Source organism: Amia ocellicauda, chromosome 6, assembly GCF_036373705.1.
Source record: "Amia ocellicauda isolate fAmiCal2 chromosome 6, fAmiCal2.hap1, whole genome shotgun sequence".
Lineage (NCBI taxonomy): Eukaryota > Metazoa > Chordata > Actinopteri > Amiiformes > Amiidae > Amia > Amia ocellicauda.
This window is the reverse complement of record NC_089855.1, coordinates 48,150,292-48,155,810: the sequence shown is the minus strand read 5'-3', so window position 1 is coordinate 48,155,810 and position 5,519 is coordinate 48,150,292.

Here is a 5,519-nt window from a genome sequence, read left to right as displayed (position 1 = left end):
CCATGCTGCTCAGGGATGTCGTGGCCTACTCGAACGAGAGAGGGCTTCCCCTGGTCCCAATCAGCTTGGACCAGGAGAAAGCCTTCGACAGAGTGGGCCACGAATACCTGCAGCTCGTCATGGAGAGGATGGGTCTCGCTCTTGGCCTGAGGAAGTGGGTTAAGATCATCTACAGCGGCCTAAGCAGCAGGGTCCTTGTGAACCGCCACCTGACCGAACCATTTCCGGTCAGGTCGGGGGTCCGGCAGGGTTGTCCCCTGTCGGCCCTGCTGTACGTCCTCTGCTTGGAGCCGTTCATGCAGGCGATCCGCCGGGACGTCCGGGTGACAGGTTTCCATCTCCCGGGTTCCGGCGGAGAGCAACTGAAGGCCCTGGCCTATATGGACGACGTGGCCGTGGTTTGCACGGACGCTCCGTCCGTGGCCAGGGTCGAGGAACTGCTGGACGGCTTCTGCAGGGCGACGGGGGCCGCTGTCAACAAGGCCAAGAGCGAGGTCTACCTCTGCAGGGCATGGCCTGTCGGCCGGGGCCCGCCGACCGTGTTCCCTGTGAAGCCGTCTATCAAGGTTCTGGGGATCACGATCGACAGGACCAACACGGGCACCCGGAGCTGGGAGGAGGCCATATCGAAGGTCCAAAAGAAGATCCACGGCTGGAGCACAAGGACCTTGACGATGGCTGGTAAGGTGCTGGTCGTAAAGGCCATCCTCTTCCCGATACTCCTCTACGTAGGAATGATCTTCCCCCCAGACAAGGTCATCTCAAAACTAGTGACCCGAATTATATTTCGGTTTGTCTGGGGGAGCAAAATGGAGAGGCTGAAAAGAGTGCAGATGGTGAAGGGTACCCTGGATGGAGGCAGGGGGGTCCCGGACGTTGTGCGGCTGATAAAGGTGCAGGGGCTGGCCTATGTGGTCAAGAACATCCAGGCTGCTGGCAAGAAAGTGAGTTTCATGAACCGCTTTTATTTTGCCAGCAGCCTGAGACCATTCGGCCTCTGCGCCATGGATAACACCAGGCCGCACTCGTGGGATCCCCTGCCGTTCTACAGGGCGCTCCGAGCCTTTGCGCTCGAAGTAGGCCTCCATAAAGTCGTGCTGGCCTCCTGGGATTATAAGACCATCTGTAGCCAGATGAAATCTACCCAGAAGAGACCAGCCGGATAGAAGATTTCCCTCCCGAAACCTGCTGGTTTATCTGGGCTAACGCTACGCACGTTTGCCTCACGAATACGCAGAAAGATGTCTCCTGGATGGCTGTGAGTCGATGTCTCCCCACCCGAGTGTTCATGCACAGAAGGGGCATAGCTCCTTATGACACCTGCCCCTATAAGGGTTGCCTGGGGAAGGAGACGGAGGCTCACATCTTTAGTGAGTGCCCCTCCGCCTACAGGGTCTGGCTCCTGTTTTCTCCGTTCCTCCACAGGTTTGCCATTCCTGCGTGGGCGACCGCCCAGCAGATCCTGTACGGTCCTACCAGGGGACTAACATCTTCCACCCTGAGGTGCTGGTGGCGTGTCATCTGCGCAGTGAAGCAGGCCCTGTGGGAGGGACAGAACATCTATCTACGTCTATTCAATAAGCAGGAGCTGGACCCGATTGTCATTGCGCGGAGGGGCATGGTGCTCGTAAGGGACTACGTCAATCTGGAGGTCCATCAGAGGGGCAAGGAGGAAGCCTATAAGAACTGGCGCATACAAGATCTGGGGGAGCTCAGGATCCCATGATGGGACCCACCTCCGGGGACGGTCAGTTCCCCCTGCTGGAGCCCGAGTCCAAGATCTTTTAATTATTTTATGGATGATTGTTTTTAAAACGATTTTAAAATGAATCTTAACTGTTTTTAAAGATTTAGTTGTTTTTAAATCACTAATTGTTTAGGGGTTTTTGGTTTAGTTTTGTTATATTTTTTTGTCAAATACATTGTCCGTTTTGGATTTAATTTTAAATGCATTGGACCTTTTTTGTTTGTTTTTTATTTTTACCTTTTTTATTGTTTCTTTATTTTGTCCAATGCATTTTCAGTTATTTTCAATGTATTTGACTTTTATGTTGGTGAGCAGTTTTGCTTTAATCAAGTTTGTTTTGTTGTTTTGTGCACATGTTTATTTGAAGTTAATTATTTTGTTTTTCGTTAAATCACAAAGATTTTAAAAATTTTAAGAATTGATTTTAAAAGTTTTTAATCATAAGTATTAAAAATTTGAATTGTTTTTTTTTCTATGTCATGTAAAATACTATACACAATAAAACAGTATTCAAAGTTTCCTCAGTTCTGCTCAGTGCTCTTTCATTTACAACAACCCTCCCACGTACACAATCAATCAGAAACCCCCACCAACTTAGCTGCTCAAAGCTCATGCCGTCCATGCTCCCTGGGGTGTATCGCCGCCTGTTCAGGGTCCAGGATCTGCGTTTGCACTGTTTGTAATCCACCAGGAAATAAAGCCTTCATCTATCAATAGTTTCCACAGGTCCTCTCTCCAGCACTGGATTTACTTCTCCTCCCTTAGTACTGCTACTGGTCACATCACCGGCTGTGTCAGTCTGTATGCTCTGCCTACTGGAGGTTCCCTCCCAGCTTAAATACCAGGGCAGAGAGCCGGGGTTCAGGTGAAGGTGATTAGGAGAGAGCGGGCAGGTGAGTCCAGGTGAGAATGTGGCTAGCGGCGTGCACTGGGCAGGACAAACAATAAAGCAATTAAAAACTCAATAAACCAATTATATCAAGAAAGTGATATATCCAAAATTAAGAAGCAAAAAATATATACTTCATAAATGAAGATACCACACCCACAACACGCCTACTACTTTTTTTTTTCAATACTTCATTTTCAAATTGGAAACCGCGCCAAGACTAATTTTAGCAGTACAGTACAACTTAAATCGTGAGTTGATTTCATTTTCCAAAAATATAGACTTATATGCTAGATGAATACACAACCATTTTGCCCTATAATGAATACATTCTCAAAACTAATATTTCATATTGGTTGGTTTACTTATTTGTAAGTATGCAGGGGTTGGTCTCGATTAATTAATTCCTTATTCAAACATTTATAATCCATCTCTCAATGTGTTACTTTTGCCAACTCAATCTTTTGCCCTTCAAATTTGTATATTACATTTGATTTATCGTGTACCTTTATTCGGACAGCCTACAATGTAAATATTTGATTTGCTCTTAAAAGTATAAAATACTGTATTTGTTTATAAGGGGGTGACTCTGTTTAATAATATATCCTGGTGCCTCTGGAGAACCATCAAACACCCGGGCCGAGGAATACCTGTAGCAGTTTTTAATGTGAGTGAGGAATCCAGTGACACCATGACACTGACACCCAGGAAGCTGCTGGAGGGTTTCAGCCAACGTATGTCTTAAAATTCTCGGTGGATAATTACATAATTCAGATCATTCTGATTCTTGGGTAAAATGCAATAAAAAATATATATGATTTACAGGGTAATGGTATTCATACACTGCATACCATAGAACGTAAAATAGATATTTGTTTTTATTTGCATATTTATAAGGTAACTTAGGGAGTAATCAACACTAAAAAGTTGAATAACATTTATTTATCTTTCTTTAAAGATGTGTCATGGTAGATCATGACATGAAATAGATCAATGCTCTATGTGCAGTGTTTCTTTACACAAAGGTGTTGCTGTGTTGGTTTCATGTACTTCACATAAAATATTCATACCACTGGTAAGGTCATTGCATGTCAATTGCATGCATGTTTCTTTGTATATCACTGAAACATGCAACACACAATGTGTATCCAAATCCTAATTAAATATACAACACCAACTATTGTTATAATGAAAAATATATATAATACTATTTGTTGAGTCTATAGGCTTAACATATAGAAAATAAAATATATAGCAAACATAATATAACAATGGTATCAATTTGTAATGTGATATATGAAACTACAGCATTGTTACTTTGTGATTTAACAGAACTGAACAAATGTTATTGAAGTAGCATTTAAAAAAATAAATGTAACTTAAATTTTGAGGCTGTACTTTATTTGTTATAATTCATAATTATTATTTAAATTAAAGTGAGTAGAATTCAATCTGTTTATGCTGTTAACATTACAATGTATTATGCTGTACATATAATAATAAACTAAAATGATAATACTTTGCACATGATTTAGACAATAAAGAATAATATTTTTATTTTAGGCGGTGCACAGATGCATTGTCAGACATGATAGAGGAGGATGCAGTCAGAAAGTATCTGCTAAAAACAAAGTGATCAGGTCTATGGTTGCCTTGAAAAACTGCAACACTGTAAAGAAAACATATACTCAGCAAAAAAAGAAACGTCCCTTATTCGGAACAATGTATTTTAAAGATAATTTTGTAAAAATCCAGGGTTTAAACAATGTTTTCCATGCTTGTTCAATGAACCATAAACAATGAATGAACATGCACCTGTGCAACGGTCATTAAGACACTAACAGCTTACAGACGTAGGCAATTAAGGTCACAGTTATAAAACCTTAGGACACTAAAGAGACCTTTCTACTGACTCTGAAAAACACCAAAAGAAAGATGCCCAGGGTCCCTGCTCATCTGCGTGAGCGTGCCTTAGACATGCTGCAAGGAGGCATGAGGACTGCAGATGTGGCCAGGACAATAAACTGCAATGTCCGTACTGTGAGACGCCTAAGACAGCGCTACAGGGAGACAGGAAGGACAGCTGATCATCCTTGCAGTGGCAGACACCTGCACAGGATCGGTACATCCCAATATCACACCTGCGGGACGGGTACAGGATGCCAACAACAACTGCCCGAGTCACACCTGGAACGCACGATTCCTCCATCACTGCTCAGACTGGTATGTATAAATATGTGTTCAATAGCTTGCTTAAAGGTAATGCATTCGTGAAACATAACATGTCCCAAAGGTATTGAAAGACAGACAGAAACACTTGTGCTGTGAATACTATGTTCATAATAGAAAATAACCGTGAAAACTATTTGTAAGCGTGGGTGATGAAGAATGGACTCGGAAGTGATGTGACTCAGTTCAGCGGGTCTTTATTTATAATCAGGAGTAGGGTATCTTGTACATTCCCCTGTCTCTTACTACAGTCAACAACCTTTTCTCCTAAACCTAAAAAATGTTATGTCACACAAGAGTTCAAGAGTTGCACAAAGCTTTTATAATATCATCCAAGAACATGCCTTATCATAAGGGCTGCTGCTCTTTCTTCAGATAGCTCTTGTCTTTATGTACTAAAGCAAATATCAGGTTGGTGATCATTAGGTAGTAGCTTCCATAGAGTAATTAGTCTGATGAGTAATAGATAAGAGATGACTGTGGCTCTCGTACATTTAACACATGAAAATACATAATTTGTTCTTAAAAATGTAATAACTCTGTTGCCTTTCTCCCCTGGGCACTGATATAGATTTGGTCCTATTTGTTCCTTATGCTTCATTTCCCAGACTGGCTGCTGTGTTTCTGAAACCGTGGGATATTGGAACGGTGCTG